Source organism: Oncorhynchus keta, chromosome 11 (genome assembly GCF_023373465.1).
Source record: "Oncorhynchus keta strain PuntledgeMale-10-30-2019 chromosome 11, Oket_V2, whole genome shotgun sequence".
In the NCBI taxonomy this organism is placed as follows: Eukaryota; Metazoa; Chordata; class Actinopteri; order Salmoniformes; family Salmonidae; genus Oncorhynchus; species Oncorhynchus keta.
The window spans coordinates 44,516,112-44,534,972 of record NC_068431.1 but is presented as its reverse complement, the minus strand read 5'-3'; positions in this window follow the sequence as shown (position 1 = coordinate 44,534,972).

The following is an 18,861-nucleotide window of genomic DNA, read 5'->3' as shown; positions in this document are numbered from 1 at the left end:
GCAATCACCATAATGGAGTATTACAGCATTAGCTGAACATGCATACGCACAAACACCCACATCCACAAATACACACCCACATTCACACATCTACATCCACACACAGACACTTACTCCCAATGCATACACATCAATTTGGAAACACAAATACAGAAAACAAACACACTAATATATATATACAGTACCAGTCAAAAGTGTGGACACAACTAGTCATTCCAGTGTTTTACTTTATATTTGACTATTTTCTACATTGTAGAATAGTAGTGGAGACATCAAAACTATGAAATAACACATGTGGAAACATGTATTAACTAGAAAGTGTTAAATAAACCAAAATATGTTTTATATTTGAGGTTCTTCAAAGTAGCCAACCTTTGCCTTGATGACAGCATTGCACACTCTTGGCATTCTCTCAAGAATGCTTTTCCAACAGTCATGAAGGAGTTCCCACATCTGCTGAGCACTTGTTGGCTGTTCTTCCTTCACCCTGCGGACCACCTCATCCCAAATCATCTCATTTGGGTTGAGGTCAGATGATTGTGGACATTTGTGACGTAATATGGCACAGTCTCAGTGAAAATAGCCCTTGACCAGAAAATGGACTTTGGGTGAAAAAAAAAAATTTTTCTCCTGAAACAGCAGAGCAGTGAGTTTTACAATCATTAATAATGCAGGCTTTCACAAATACAATGAGTCATAAGAGGCTGCCCCTTAGGTCCTAAATGCACATCTCTGCCTAGAGATGTAGGATCTTAGTTTGTGCCAATTTGCTACAGCAGGAAAATAATGGGGCAGCAACAGGAATTGTGAAACATTATTTGGATTATAATAAACATTTCGTAAGGTTTGATAATCATAAAAAAAAGTAGAAATCACAAACTTTAGATGCCTTTTTAGATCTCAAAAACACTGCAAGTTTGCATTCTCAGCAACAAAAGAGTGATCAAATTAAGATCGTACATCTGTATTCAGACAGCAAGTAGAGCTGGCAAGGCCTTACTAACGGGAAAGAGGCTGGGGATGTTGGTCATTGAGGACTGAGGATGTACACACATATACACTTTGTCCCGGCTATTATCTCTCTCTCCGCTGGATACACAAGGATCAGAGCTTTTTTAGCGTTGTTTTTCTTTCAAATCAGCAATATAGAGTCGCATCATGAGCCCATATGCTTTGATTTATCAGACATTCCCAGGTTTATAGGCCTCTCACAACACAATAAATGTATTTTAATGGTGTAGGCTACATTCAATTGATTACCGTGAGACTGGCAGTCATTTGCATGACAATTACCATCTGACGGAATTTCATGCCCGCCACAGCCCTAGGTCCCATGCACAAAAACATTCATACATGAGGAAACTAGTCTGCATGGCACTGAAGAAAATATTTATGACACGGTATAGACTGAACATACCTATACATCACCACACAGACACACACACACGCACACGCACACACACACACACACACACACGCACACACGCACGCACGCACGCACGCACGCACACACACACACACGCACACGCACACGCACACGCACACACACACAAAACCCGAGGGAGACATTCACACAAACATGCATATCCACATTCACAATACGCCCAGAGAGACAGATACAGACACTGGATTGGGAACCATTACGTAAGCTGGTGCTGTATGCACACAGAGCTTTCAGACATCATTCTGTTGCTCACTCCACTGAACTGGCTCAGTCAGTCAATGCAGGAGGCTCTATTTCTACCTCCACCCTTTTTCTGTCAAGAAGGGCTGACAATTATTGCTCAGAGACTATTTTAGCCCAACAATAACCTTCCATTCTTGTCACTCACAAATGCCACCAGAATCTATTCACACCCTTTGACGTTTTCCACACTTTGTTGTGTTACAGCCTGCATTTAAAATGGATTCAATTGAGATTTTGTTTGCCACTTGCCTACACACTTCCAATAATGTCCGTGGAATTATGTTTTTAATGTTTTTAAAACATATGAATAAATTAATATAAATAAAATAAATGAATAAAAAAATGCTGAAATATCTCGAGTCAATAAGTATTCAACCCCTTTGTTATGGCAGCCTAAATACATTCAGGAGGAAACAATTAACAAGTCACACAATAAGTTGCATGGACACAATCTGTGAGCAATAATAGTGTTTGAAATTATTTTTGAAAGACTACCCCATCTTTTTCCCCCACACGGCTGAGCAGTGAATGTCAAAACATGCATTCTGTTTGCAACAATGCACTAAAGTAATTCCGCTAAAAATGTTGCAAAGCAATTCACTTTTTGTCCTGATTACAAAGTGTTATGTTTGGGGCAAATGCTGAGTGACATTCTCCCTATTTTCAAGCATAGTGGTGGCTGCATCATGTTATGGGTATGCTTGTAATCGTTACGGGCTTGGGAGTTTTTCCCCTTTAAAAAATAAACGTAAAGGAGGCCAAATGATTCAGTCTTCTTTCCACCAGACACTGGGAGATGAATTCACCTGTCAGCAGGACAATAACCTAAAACACAAGGTCAAATCTACACTGGAGTCGCTTACCAAGAAGACCTGAAAATGGTTGTCAAGCAATGATCAACAACCAATTTGACAGAGCTTGAAGGATTTAGAAAATAATAATGGGCAAATGTTGCACAATCCAGGTGTGGAATTAGTGATCACTGCTAAAGATTGCTTCTACTAAGTTGCGGCAGGTAGCGTAGTGGTTACAGCATTCAGCCAGTAATCAAAAGGTTGCTAGATCAAATCCCTGAGCTGACAAGGTACAAATCTGTTGTTCTTCCCCTGAACAAGGCAGTTAACCCACTGTTCCTAGGCCGTCATTGTAAATAAGAATTTGTTTTTAACTGACTTGCCTAGTTAAAATAAAGGTTAAATAAAAAATAAAAAATAAAGTGCTTATATTCTATTTATAACACCACACAAATGGGCACTCACACACACACACACACACACACACACACACACACACACACACACACACACACACACACACACACACACACACACACACACACACACACACACACACACACACACACACACACACACAGGGAGGATGATGCTCTTGTGACCTGAGGTGGTTTACACAATACTTTCAGTCTCCCAGGAGAGGAGCACTTCACCCAGAGAGTGGCAAGGTAAAAATAGTAACCCAAAGACAGCCAGCACTGTCAGAACCTCTATCAGCATATCATACAGTATATCACTAATCCAGTCAAACCTCCTCTTTGGATGTTTGCTTTAAGCAACTATTATAAAAAAGTAGATCAAAGTAAAATGAGTGTAAATTAGAGCAGTTAGAGGTCATTAAATGAGTCAAGAAGATAGAAAGACGTAGATAGGAATCTAAATGATGATGAGTCTTCGCATAAAGTAGTGAGAGCAATATAAACAGTGGAGGTTTGTGTAGAGTAAAACCATGTCCCTATTATTAAACAACATTTCAAAAGAGAGTAAGGTCATCCACATCAGTGAGAAGATTTGGCAAACAGCCAACAGTACACCCTTCTCTCCAATATCTATCAACTGCACTAACTGCCCCAGCCAGCTCTGTACAACTGCATGAGAGCAAAGAGCTGGAGGCGAGAGGGAATGTCTCCAATGAAAGGTAGAGCTTGAATAGTAAAGTACAAAAGGAGGGAGACGATACACATGAGAGAGCGTCAGATAACACGATAGTTCATCACAGTTCAACGTTTGAGAGTTGAAATTCGGTGTTCAACTTTCATAAAAGTAAAAAAAAACTGTCACAATAACTGATGTAGAGTTTAGTGTCTCCATGTAACGGTTTTCCTCCTCTTCTGGGGAGGAGTAGGAAGGATAAGACCAATATGCAGCGTGGTAAGTGTTCGTCATTTTATTAACCTGAACTGAACACTACAATACAAAGTAAATAAAACGCACAACCGAAACAGTTCCGTCTAGTAACTAATACAAAGACAGAAAACAACTACCCACAACCCATAGTGGGAAAACAGGCTGCCTAAGTATGGTTCTCAATCAGAGACAACGACAGACAGCTGTCCCTGATTGAGAACAATACCCGGCCAAAAACACAGAAATACAAAAACAAAGAAAAAAGAACATAGAACGCCCACCCTAGTCACACCCTGGCCTAACCAAAATAGAGAATAAAAAGCCTCTCTATGGCCAGGGCGTGACACTACAACCATGAGGACACTAGTCTGAATGGCACTGAAGAAAACATCTATGACACAGTAGAGACTGAACATACATATAAACTCATCAAAAAAGTAACATCCTCTCACTGTCAAATACGTTTATTTTCATCAAACTTAACAGGTGTAAATATTTGTATGAACATAACAAGATTCAACAACTGAGACATAAACTGAACAAGTTCCACAGACATGTGACTAACAGAAATTGAATAATGTGTCCTTGAACAAGGGTGGGGTCAAAATCAAAAGTAACAGTCAGTACTTGGTGTGGCCACCAGCTGCATTAAGTACTGCAGTGCATTTCCTCCTCATGGACTGCACCAGATTTGCCAGTTCTTGCTGTGAGATGTTACCCCACTCTTCCACCAAGGCACCTGCAAGTTCCGGGCTCTTCACTGGCCATGGCAGAACACTGACATTCCTGTCTTGCAGGAAATCATGCACAGAACAAGCAGTATGGCTGGTGGCATTGCTGGTGAGACAAAACCGCGACTGGTCAGTGAAGAGCACTTTTTTCCAGTTCTGTCTGGTCCGGCGACCATCACCTTCCAAAAGGCCTACAAGCCCTCATTTCAGCCTCTCTCAGCCTATTGCCAACAGTCTGAGCACTGATGGAGGGATTGTGTGTTCCTGGTGTAACTCGGGCTGTTGTTGTTGCCATCCTGTATCTGTTCCGCAGGTGTGATGTTCGGATGTACCGATCCTGTGCAGGTGTTGTTATACGTGGTCTGCCACTGCGAGGATGATCATCTGTTCGTGCTGTCTTCCAATACACGGTCATCTGGGACCATGTGTCATTCCACCGCTCTGCTTTGGTCCAGAACTGGTTTCAACACCATCCACAGTTGACAGTACTATACCTTCCACCATACTCTCCGTTTCTAAACCCTATCGAATAGTTTTCTCTGCATGGCGGTGGAAGGTTTACAATCTCCAGCCCCAGGCTCAGGTACCTCTCATTCAGGCCATGGAGGACGCCTGTGACCAAGTCGATGCCGCAGCTGTGCAAGGATGGATTCGACATTCAAGACGGTTCTTCCCGCTTTGTCTTGCTAATGATGATATTGCTTGTGATGTTGATGAAATTCTTTGGCCAGATCCAGCAAGGCGAAGAGATAATGTATAGTATGTTTACTGTAGTATTTTCTGTACAATATTATCCGTTTTTTTTCAGATGATGTTTTGTTTGTTGTTATTTACTGTAATTGTAACCTGTACTGGATACAGTATTTTACGTTTGTCTGTTTGCTGAGCTAAAAGTGTTATGCACACTACTGTAGTAGCATGAACACTGGGACATGTTTAGTTGTGATTCTCCATGTTGACTGATTTGGGTACATGGAGAGAAATAGATGATGTTTTCCTCAGTCTGCAGCATTGGTCTTGTGTAGTGTTTGTGTAGTTTTATTTTCTCTGTGTACTTCATTTACTGCACTCTACTCACTGACAATTAGACTTGCTAAAAGTGTTTTAGGTTGGCAACAGCAGTGTGTAACTGGTTCAAAAAGATTGAAGTCATATGAAATGTGTGGGTTTCGTATGGTAACAAAATATAATTTTTATGAAGTCGTGTATAGTTTTGACAAAAGTGTTCCATTTAGCACATGATCTGAAGTGTTGTGCTACTTTGGTGTAGGGTTGTGCTAATTGTGTGTCGTGTTTTGACAAACCGGGCCCTGTTTTCAAAATTGTGCTTAAACAATTGAAAAAAAAAACGGTAAAATGCTTGATGCGTTGCAAGTCCTGCCTTTCCCATCTCATTGTTGGTTTTTAGGAGCATAGAACCATGTGGGTGATTGAAAGATGAACGAGGTCCACACTCCGGTCCAGTTGGTGGCAGTAAAGCACCTTAAAGTTGGTGGACAACCACCACATAAAATCCACAGAAGATTAAAACTCTAGAGATTACTAGAAACCAACTCTGTCGATTCATTGTTGGAGCAGAGAACACACGGTTTTGTATGACTCAAAATGGGTTGATATTCTACAAAGATCCAGCTAAAAAAAAGGACGTACATTTCAGAAAAAATAACAACCCAATATTTATATCCCCTGACAAATTAGGTAGCAACAGCAAGCTACCTAGCTAAATGTCCATGAATGTTTCATGTGTTTCGACCTGTCCTCATATTTAATTATTACAGTTGGTTCAGAGTTTGCTTTGATATTTCAAACTGCGTGTCCTGATCACATCTGGTGGGGGCAGACAAAAACATTTTTGGGGGTGGCAGGTAGCCTAGTGGTTTGAGTGTTGGGCCTGTAACTGAAAGGTTGCAGGATCAAATCCCCAAGGTACAACGCTGTTCTGCCCCTGAACAAGGCAGTTAACCCACTGTTCCCCGGTAGGCTGTCTTTGTAAATAAGAATTTGTTCTTAACTGACTTGCCTAGTTAGATAAAGGTTAAAAAAAAAACGCATGTGACTGGTGTAGTCAGCATGTACATGCTAAACCTGCCTGGGATCTCCAGACGCCTCCGCGAGTTTAGCAGTTAACTGTGTGTGGCATTATGGTCTGTGACAGTGGGAGGCCAGGGAGAAGAGGGATATCTGGGGCAGCAAAAACATTACAGAGACCTGGTTTATTGCAAGACACACTTAACACTTGCACTTACACTTGACACTACCTTGCAACACAGTACAACTCTTTAATCCCACAAGTACAGGCCTGTACTGCAAAAACTCCAGTACTGAAACCCAGCGCAGGCTAATCGGTTATCACACTCCGTACTGTGTCAATGAGAATTTGTCAGAGAATGACTACAGTGTTGAACATTACCGTGCCTAAATCACCGCAGATCTCACTCCTTAACTCCCATCTCTCTTTATCTGCCCTAATCTCATTCTCTGTCTTTCCTGGACCAAGGCCTCCCACAGTCTATGTCGTTCTGCCTGTCTGAGAAGGTAGTTCCTTCTGCTATGGTTGGAGATGGGGTTGGTGGAGTCAGGTAGCTATCAGGGAAGTCGTCGCACAGAGGAGGATGGGGGTACCTTTAATTCAGTCAATATTTTACGAGGGGAAAACAACTAGCCAAGTATACTCTATTCATCAACAGATGGAGTGAGACATCAGCATGTATGTATGTACGTGGAGAAATGGCTCACCTAGTGAGTATCAATGCTGTCACGCCATCCCATCCCATTCATGAATGAAGGCAGTGAGGGGGCCACTGGTGAAGCATCCCAGGTGTACTGGAGGATTCATGTAAAATACAGGAGGGACGTCAAGTCATATTGATTTGTTTTATATTGAGCACATGAGTCAAAAGAATGAGTCTGGATCAACTAATACTAGAATATATCATTCCAGATATACCCTCCGCACTGATTTTTTGGGGTCACTTTTAATGAGAGTGTGTGTGTGTAGTCGCATAATTCAGTAATAGTAACCGCACCCCACTGTGATAATTGTGTGTCTGTGATTAGTAGGATGTAATAAGGTGCCCATGCCTGTGTTACACTGAGGGGTGTAATCATTGCACAGTGCTTGTGTAGCAGATTTAGAATAGCCCTTTGCACTGTGCAGCTATAAACAGCAGCAATAATAATTTATTTAGCTGCTCCCTCCCCATCACGATACTGCAGCTAACGCAGCGCTCACAGTTCTGACTCTTGTTTTTCCTACACCTACTCTGGTTAAGAGAGAAACACCATGCTTTATTAGGGGCATAAGAAAGAGACAGACACAGGCAGACTGGCAGAGGAAGAAATAATTTTACACTGTGCACTGTACTCATGCCTCATTTTCCCCCATTCTGTTTCTGTCTCCCTGTCTCTCTGCCACCTCTCCCTGTCTCTCTGCCCCCTCTCCCTGTCTCTCTGCCCCCTCTCCCTGTCTCTCTGCCTCCTCTCCCTGTCTCTCTGCCGCCTCTCCCTGTCTCTCTGCCCCCTCTCCCTGTCTCTCTGCCTCCTCTCCCTGTCTCTCTGCCCCCTCTCCCTGTCTCTCTGCCTCCTCTCCCTGTCTCTCTGCCGCCTCTCCCTGTCTCTCTGCCCCCTCTCCCTGTCTCTCTCCCCACTCTCCCTCTCTCTGCCTCCTCTCCCTGTCTCTCTGCCTCCTCTCCCTGTCTCTCTTCCCCCTCTCCCTGTCTCTCTGCCCCCTCTCCCTGTCTCTCTGCCCCCTCTCCCTGTCTCTCTGCCCCCTCTCCCTGTCTCTCTGCCCCCTCTCCCTGTCTCTCTACCCACTCTCCCTCTCTCTGCCTCCTCTCCCTGTCTCTCTGCCCCCTCTCCCTGTCTCTCTACCCACTCTCCCTCTCTCTGCCTCCTCTCCCTGTCTCTCTGCCTCCTTTCCCTGTCTCTCTGCCCCCTCTCCCTGTCTTTCTACCCCCTCTCCCTGTCTCTCTCCCTGCTCTCCCTCTCTCTACCCCCTCTCCCTGTCTCTCTGCCCCCTCTCTCTGTCTCTCTGCCCCCTCTCCCTCTCTCTGCCTCATCTCCCTGTCTCTCTCCCTGTCTCTCTCCCTCTCTCTACCCCCTCTCCCTGTCTCTCTGCCCGCTCTCCCTCTCTCTATCCCCTCTCCCTGTCTCTCTGCCCCCACTCTCTCTGTACTGCAGCAGTGTGAATGATAGCACTTGAAATGTGAGGGGAGCGGTAATGCAGGGAATTGGAGCCCCCTCCAGCTCAACAGAAACAAAACTATAAAAAGAGGGAATCAAAAACTAACAATAGCCTCAGGAGGAGTAAAGAAAGAGTGTTAAATAGAGAACAACAAATAAAGGCTATAACAGGGACAGGTATGAATGAGTGGAAAAGTAATGAAACAGCTCAGCAAAACATGCAATCTCTGCTGCAATATCACGTCGCTACATTCTGCTTTCCTCCTCTCCCTCTGTCTGGCTTCTGGAGGAATACACAGTCTCCATCTCCCTGGTGTTGGAAATGATCTCTGATCAATTCCTTTTCCAGACTTCTCTGTAGGACTGTGTGTTCATGCTAGATTTTCTCTGATGCAGTGTTGTTGCTTTTCTTTGACCGTATTACCGACTCTGGGAGTAATACATGTTTGTGGTGCATTTTATTCACATGAGAAATACATCTTCAATATACAGGATTTATCTGATCCGTACAGACTTTTACCTGGGAAGACCATGTCAGTTCAACAGATTGGAAAACACCGATGGATAAAAACAGACAGAGAGTTGGATAGAGAAGGAGAGTAATTGTCTCCAAACTAAATTTGCGGTTGTCAACTGAGGTACAGTGTATTCAGATCTTCCCCCATTGAGCTATCCATTTACCCTAGGGGCTCTGCAGACAGGTGCTAAAGTTACAGCTGCATTTTGATGCTCTCTCTTTATCTATCCATTATCACCTCTGTTTCCATTCCCTTTTCTTTATTTTGAGGTCAGTAAGAATTATTTTGGGGTAAGTTAAGATACTGGAAGCTTTAGTGATGCTTTATTTTGCATACAGTCAACATGTGAGTTGAGAGTGTGTATGGGTCAACATGTGAGTTGAGAGTGTGTATGGGTCAGCATGTGAGTTGAGAGTGTGTATGGGTCAACATGTGAGTTGAGAGTGTGTATGGGTCAGCATGTGAGTTGAGAGTGTGTATGGGTCAGCATGTGAGTTGAGAGTGTGTATGGGTCAACATGTGAGTTGAGAGTGTGTATGGGTCAACATGTGAGTTGAGAGTGTGTATGGGTCAACATGTGAGTTGAGAGTGTGTATGGGTCAGCATGTGAGTTGAGAGTGTGTATGGGTCAGCATGTGAGTTGAGAGTGTGCATGGGTCAACATGTGAGTTGAGAGTGTGTATGGGTCAACATGTGAGTTGAGAGTGTGTATGGGTCAACATGGGAGTTGAGAGTGTGCATGGGTCAACATGTGAGTTGAGAGTGTGTATGGGTCAACATGTGAGTTGAGAGTGTGTATGGGTCAACATGTGAGTTGAGAGTGTGTATGGGTCAACATGGGAGTTGAGAGTGTGCATGGGTCAACATGTGAGTTGAGAGTGTGTATGGGTCAACATGTGAGTTGAGAGTGTGTATGGGTCAACATGTGAGTTGAGAGTGTGTATGGGTCAACATGGGAGTTGAGAGTGTGCATGGGTCAACATGTGAGTTGAGAGTGTGTATGGGTCAACATGTGAGTTGAGAGTGTGTATGGGTCAACATGTGAGTTGAGAGTGTGTATGGGTCAACATGGGAGTTGAGAGTGTGCATGGGTCAACATGTGAGTTGAGAGTGTGTATGGGTCAACATGTGAGTTGAGAGTGTGTATGGGTCAACATGTGAGTTGAGAGTGTGTATGGGTCAACATGGGAGTTGAGAGTGTGTATGGGTCAACATGGGAGTTGAGAGTGTGTATGGGTCAACATGTGAGTTGAGAGTGTGTATGGGTCAACATGTGAGTTGAGAGTGTGTATGGTTCAACATGTGAATTAATAATAATAAATATATGCCATTTAGCTGACGCTTTTATCCAAAGCGACTTACAGTCATGTGTGCATACATTCTACGCATGGGTGGTCCCGGGAATCGAACCCACTACCCTGGCGTTACAAGCGCCATGCTCTACCAACTGAGCCACAGAAGGACCACGTTGTGTTGAGAGTGTGTATGGGTCAACATGTGAGTTGAGAGTGTGTATGGGTCAACATGGGAGTTGAGAGTGTGTATGGGTCAACATGTGAGTTGAGAGTGTGTATGGGTCAACATGTGAGTTGAGAGTGTGTATGGGTCAACATGTGAGTTGAGAGTGTGTATGGGTCAACATGTGAGTTGAGAGTGTGTATGGGTCAACATGTGAGTTGAGAGTGTGTATGGGTCAACATGTGAGTTGAGAGTGTGTATGGGTCAACATGTGAGTTGAGAGTGTGTATGGGTCAACATGTGAGTTGAGAGTGTGTATGGGTCAACATGTGAGTTGAGAGTGTGTATGGGTCAACATGTGAGTTGAGAGTGTGTATGGGTCAACATGTGAGTTGAGAGTGTGTATGGGTCAACATGTGAGTTGAGAGTGTGTATGGGTCAACATGTGAGTTGAGAGTGTGTATGGGTCAACATGTGCAAAGATATGGGCGAATCCAGCGTTACGACCATTTCATTTGAATGCAAAATCACAACTTTAACGTCTCACAGAATGGACAAACAGAATATAATGTGTTTGTCTATAGTGCCCCTTGGGGGAGTCTATACCCTAAAAAGCGGACGTCTAAATATTGGCTTTTTAGAGAAATAAATAAAATAAGAGACATTATGGATGTTACATGAAATGAACAAGCGTTTTGCAAAGACAGAACATATTAGGAAAAGTCTGCGAGTTTTAAGTCTTCGGTCAAAACACAGCAGTTTTGAAGGAAAGATTTCACAAAAATTATAATTTTGAAAGTATTGTAATTTCCTTTATTACTTTAGAGATAAAATTGATCGTGGATGGTACATCCTTGATTATGGATGTTACACTCTTTGTTATGGATGTTACATCCTTCATTATGGATGTTACACCCTCCGATATGGATGTTACATCCTTCATTATGGATGTTACACTCTTTGTTATGGATGTTACACCCTCCGATATGGATGTTACATCCTCCATTATGGATGTTACACTCTTTGTTATGGATGTTACACCCTCCGTTATGGATGTTACACCCTCCGATATGGATGTTACATCCTCCGTTATGGATGTTACACTCTTTGTTATGGATGTTACACCCTCCGTTATGGATGTTACACCCTCCATTATGGATGTTACACTCTTTGTTATGGATGTTACACCCTCCATTATGGATGTTACACCCTACATTATGGATGTTACACCCTCCGTTATGGATGTTATACCTTCCATTATGGATGGTACACCCTCCATTATGGATGTTACACCCTACATTATGGATGTTACACCTTCCGTTATGGATGTTACACCCTACATTATGGATGTTACACCCTCCGTTATGGATGTTATACCTTCCGTTATGGATGGTACACCCTACATTATGGATATAACACCCTCCGTTATGGATGTTATACCTTCCGTTATGGATGGTACACTCTTTGTTATGGATGTTACACCCTCCGTTATGGATGTTACACCTTCCGTTATGGATGTTACACTCTTTGTTATGGATGTTACACCATCCATTATGGATGTTACACCCTCCGTTATGGATGTTACACCCTCCGTTATGGACGTGACACCCTCCTTTATGGATGTTACACCTTCCGTTATGGATGTGACACCATCCGTTATGGATGTTACACCCTCCGTTATGGACGTTACACCCTACATTATGGATGTTACACCTTCCATTATGGATGTTACACTCTTTGTTATGGATGTTACACTCTTTGTTATGGATGTTACACCCTCCGTTATGGATGTTACACCCTCCGTTATGGATGTTACACCCTCCGTTATGGATGTTACACCTTTCGTTATGGATGTTACACCCTCCGTTATGGATGTTACACCTTCCGTTATGGATGTTACACCTTCCGTTATGGACGTGACACCCTCCTTTATGGATGTTACACCCTCCGTTATGGATGTTACACCTTCCGTTATGGATGTTACAACCTCCGTTATGGATGTTACACCCTCCGTTATGGATGTTACACCCTCCGTTATGGATGTTACACCCTCCGTTATGGATGTTACACCCTCCGTTATGGATGTTACACCCTCCGTTATGGATGTTACACCCTCCGTTATGGATGTTACACCCTCCGTTATGGATGTTACACCCTCCGTTATGGATGTTACACCCTCCGTTATGGATGTTACACCTTCCATTATGGATGTTACACTCTTTGTTATGGATGTTATACCTTCCGTTATGGATGGTACACCCTACATTATGGATATAACACCCTCCGTTATGGATGTTATACCTTCCGTTATGGATGTTATACCTTCCGTTATGGATGTTACACCCTCCATTATGGATGTTACACCCTACATTATGGATATAACACCCTCCGTTATGGATGTTATACCTTCCGTTATGGATGGTACACCATCCATTATGGATGTTACACCCTCCGTTATGGATGTGACACCCTCCGTTATGGATGTTACACCTTCCGTTATGGATGTGACACCATCCGTTATGGATGTTACACCCTCCGTTATGGACGTTACACCCTACATTATGGATGTTACACCTTCCATTATGGATGTTACACCCTCCGTTATGGATGTTACACCCTCCGTTATGGACGTGACACCCTCCTTTATGGATGTTACACCCTCCGTTATGGATGTTACACCTTCCGTTATGGATGTTACACCCTCCGTTATGGATGTTACACCCTACATTATGGATGTTACATCCTCCGTTATGGATGTTACACCCTCCGTTATGGATGTTACACCCTCTGTTATGGATGTTACACCCTCCGTTATGGATGTTACACCCTCCGTTATGGATGTTACACCATCCATTATGGATGTTACACCCTCCGTTATGGATGTTACACCCTCCGTTATGGATGTTACACCTTCCGTTATGGATGTTACACCTTCCGTTATGGACGTGACACCCTCCTTTATGGATGTTACACCCTCCGTTATGGATGTTACACCTTCCGTTATGGATGTTACACCTTCCGTTATGGATGTTACACCTTCCGTTATGGACGTGACACCCTCCTTTATGGATGTTACACCCTCCGTTATGGATGTTACACCTTCCGTTATGGATGTTACAACCTCCGTTATGGATGTTACACCCTCCGTTATGGATGTTACACCCTCCGTTATGGATGTTACACCCTCCGTTAGGGATGTTACACCCTCCGTTATGGATGTTACACCCTCCGTTATGGATGTTACACCCTCCGTTATGGACTTTACACCCTCCGTTATGGATGTTACACCCTCCGTTATGGATGTTACACCCTCTGTTATGGATGTTACACCCTCCGTTATGGATGTTACACCCTCCGTTATGGACGTTACACCCTCCGTTATGGATGTTACACCCTCCGTTATGGATGTTACACCCTCCGTTATGGATGTTACATCCTCCATTATGGATGTTACACTCTTTGTTATGGATGTTACACCCTCCGTTATGGATGTTACATCCTCCGTTATGGATGTTACACTCTTTGTTATGGATGTTACACCCTCCGTTATGGATGTTACACCCTCCATTATGGATGTTACACTCTTTGTTATGGATGTTACACCCTCCGTTATGGATGTTACACCCTCCATTATGGATGTTACACCTTCCGTTATGGATGTTACACTCTTTGTTATGGATGTTACACCCTCCGTTATGGATGTTACACCCTCCGTTATGGATGTTACACCCTCCGTTATGGATGTTACACCTTTCGTTATGGATGTTACACCCTCCATTATGGACGTTACAGAGTCTGAAATGGACATTCAAATATTAAAGATTCCTTGATAAAAATCTATCGTAACTCATTTGTTGTCATTTGGAATGTTTTAACCTCTTGCGACGAGCAATCCCGTATCCGGGATCCTATTTATAGCCTCAAGCTCATTACCATAACGCAACGTTAACTATTCATGAAAACCGCAAATGAAATGAAATAGATATATTTGCTCTCAAGCTTAGCCTTTTGTTAACAACACTGTCATCTCAGATTTTCAAAATATGCTTTTGAACCATAGCTAAACAAGCATTTGTGTAAGAGTATTGATAGCTAGCATAGCATTAAGCCTAGCATTCAGCATGCAACATTTTCACAAAAAGAAGAAAAGCATTCAGATAAAATCATTTACCTTTGAAAAACTTCAGACTCTCAGTTAGATAGCAAATGTTCAGTTTTTCCAAAAATATTATTTGTGTAGGAGAAATCGCTCCATTTTGTTCATCACGTTTGGCTATGAAAAAAACCTGTATCCATGAGTGGAATTATAAGCTGTCAATTACATGTATAGTCGAGCATCTTTTCGTGACAAAATATCTTGTTTAAAACGGGAACCTTTTTTATCCAAAAATTAAAAGAGCGCCCCCTATCTCGAAGAAGTTAAAATATCAGCGGAAGGCATTGATTGCATAATTTCAGGTAGCCTGAATAGTATACAAGGCCTGGCATCACACCCTAAATATAACCTTTATAAGTATAACCATTTTATTTTTGTATTAACATTTTTCTGAAATATATCAAATAAAAAAAATGCAAATGAGACAGTATACCACCACTCCAGGACTATTCACAGATAGTTAATAAACTCTTTCCATATCTCTCTATCTAAAACAAACTGACATGTATAATAAATGCATTTCAGCATATATTTTCTAAGTTCCCTTTCAGAAATAAAAACAACACAGACCAGCATAGTGCTGGTTTTGCTGGTGACCAGTCTTTGTTATATTTTGGACGCTTTGATGCTGGTGATGCAGCATAGACCAGTAAGGACCAGCAAAAAAGATCATAGACCAGCAAAAATGTCTAGCTGGTCTATGCTCTTTTTTCAGCAGGCCTAATCTTAGCTCGAACACATCAGTTTCAAGGTATCAACAATTGCTCCTATTAAAATCTGAAGAATACTTATCAGAAACAAGCACTCAAAACGTGGTGAATGCACAAGATTCTGAGGCTAAGAATTGATACATCAATATCCATAACATCCACAACTATTACGGATGTTACGCATATCATAACGCTGAAAAAGGACACTGACAATGAAAAGAGATTCTAACATTTTTAGACCATATTAAACCTTGATGAAAGTTACATTGCCTGTCCCAGTCACCCCCTGATCTTTACAAGGTTGTAGAACACACAAACAAAACCCAAGATGCTTCAGTTTGATCTGCATTGCTCCATGAACATCTCAACTTCAATAACTAACACTGGGAGACAGCTGTGAGTTGGACAAAAACAAGCTCTGTGAGCCCTTTCTAAAAGCCATGAAATATGAAAAGCCTTATTTGAGACTTGGCCTCGTACTCTGTAATGGTCAAAAGCCTGAACTCCAACATATAGCCCTCCGTGCTTTCATTTGGAAATGACAAACTTTATTTGTTCATGCTTCAGGTTGACTTTTCCACAGAATCACTCTTATGGACGAGCATGATTAAATCACAGATCGGATCACATCCAGTAGGTACGCATTTGCCTGGTAATGTGGTTGTACACAACTAGAGATCGATTTGAAAGTGATCTCTGGGACAGGTTTCAATAAAGCAAGTTATCCAATGCGTGTAACATCCTGATAGAATGTGTGCTGTCCTCAGGGAAAGTGGCATCTGTCCATATACATAATGCCGTCTGTCAGTATATCTGTCAAGTGTCCTGAGCAGCAACAGACACAGGCCCAGCACCAGGCCCCAGTCTTAGCTCAGGCCTAGCCCTTGCTGTACCTCTCTATCCTGTGCCATCTTCCCTTCTGCGCGTTATCAGGTAGTCTTAGACCAGTGACTTGATAGACTACAGACTGTTTACTGCCAGCAGTGGCAGAATTACCATTATGCAAAAAAGGCAATTGCCTGGGGCCTCACGACACCAGGGGTCCCACCTGAGAAGAAAAAAAAGGTACGAAAAAAATCAACAACATTTCTCTGTTATCTTGCCTTCCTCTTCCACTCGAGGCTTATACTGGGCTGGGCCTCAAATTCTGAGAATTGATTCGGGCAGGGCGGGTTTCGTGCTTGTGTGCATACCTTTTACTGCTGCTCTCTCTCAACAGAAGCTGCAGCCAGCCACGGGCGGTGCCAGGATTCCAATATTGGCTGCGCCAGAGAAATGTGTGGCCATGATGAAACGTATTTTTCTGTTATTTGTGAGAATGATGATCCACTAGATCAGACAGGCAGCGCATCTCAGTGTCAGGAGAAGCCAATAATTCCAATGGCATCTGTTAATGCCAATACATCCTAACAAAATACACCATATGACTGCCCTGTTAATGTGCCTTGCTGGACCTTGTGAACTTTGTAAAGTAGCCCCGTAGGGCTAACTGATCCACATGCTTTCCTAATGAGGCATAGGCTCCATGCGGTTATTTTGGAATTAAACATGAACATTTGAGTAAAGTTATTATCCGAGACATAGTGCCACCTGCTGGGGAAATGTGTCCTTCCTGTAAGGTCCATATCTATCCCCCTGAGTGATAACTTATGGAAGCACATTCCTGCCACCAAAACGTCAAGATAGTAGACCGTACTTACATGTTATGTAGCGTATGCTTCTTCATTTGTAACATTGTGTGGTGATTTCAGAGGTAGTATCCAAGAGTGGTGTGGTGGGGGGAATAGTTTTCCTGGGGACCAGAGTTTTTCCTGATCTGGTAGGCTAATGTCACCAGGTAAAGCTCCAGACCCTAGTTGTAGGGTATGACAGTAATACATCTGCTTTATTTTTTTTCTAATCAGGTTATATGGTTTAAAAAAACAACTTTGATTGGACAATAGAATTTACAGGGCTGAGATGGTTGTATGCAGGGTTGCATCGGGTAGGCCTTTGGATCTGTAATTAAAAAGATACTTATATAGTGAGTCATCACTATTGTGTTGATTGATTCATTCCAGTCAATAATTCTGGATTAAAAAGGTCTTGGTAGCCAAGCCACCCGAAGTGTGAATATAAACCCCATTTGATCACATTTTCTCAGAACAAAAATAAATGGGCCTATAAAAACATGACATGATGTTACCCCTGGCCCAGATGGGATCAGAGTTAACAGGCTACCTGCAGCTGTGGTTGTTATCAGTAGGCTACAGACTGAAGCACAGATTAGGCCTAATTGTGCATGAGTTGACCATTTGTTGTCACGCCAAAATTAAGTTAGTCATGTGTTTGTCTAAATCAAAATAAGGAATGCTGTAACAGATGCCTCGTCTACCATCACTTGTTGTAAACAGGAAGCCTAGCGGTTAAGTGTTGGCTAGTAACCTATTGAAATCATAGAAAGAGCATGTTGTGTCTCCAACCGATGACAGGCACAACACAAAAACCTCAGATGATGTAAAAGAGGGTCTAAGCGGCAATATATACAAATATGAAAAATATTGGAGTTTACGAGATTTTAGATAATTGACGTTTAATGTAAAAATAAAAAAAAGACGTACATTATTTAAAAAAAAACTAAATTATAAAATGGGTTGTTTTTTAAATGATATCAATCCAAACCATTTATCTTTTCCACTGACGAAGACATGGATGTCTCATGGTATGGTGGGGTATGCAAAATAGATACAATTTGAGCACCTTTATCTCTTGAACGCATTCAGGTCCAAAAAGTCCCTTTCTGGCCACTTCTACAACGAAAGGTTTCGTTCAAATCAAAAGAGGTGCTGTCAAAAAGAGAATTTAAATGGATTTACCAACATTGTTTGGTTTGGTTTGTTTCACGTTTTCCACCTTGGTGCTAACAGGTAATGAATTATCAGGTAACACCTCTCTGCTATTTGTTCAATGCTATTTCCTTGCTTCTGTGGTTATAAGACACAACTGGTAAGACTTGTTGTGATGCATTCCCTTGACCCAAGACTCATCTTTTATGTATTGTTTTATAAACTTAATAATAATAATCCCTGTTGGTATATCATAAAGCAGTGTTGCAAAATGCAGGCCTATCAGGCCACATCTCCTCGCAAATTTGTCAGAAGCAGAAATATGCAAATGATGTCAGAGAAATGTACAATTAGGAATCTGATTCTTGGATATGAATATCTGGTGCGTGTGTCAGATGGAGGTCAGGATGTCCCTAACTCAGAGAGTGGGCCCGGAGAGAAGCGTGGAGCTGA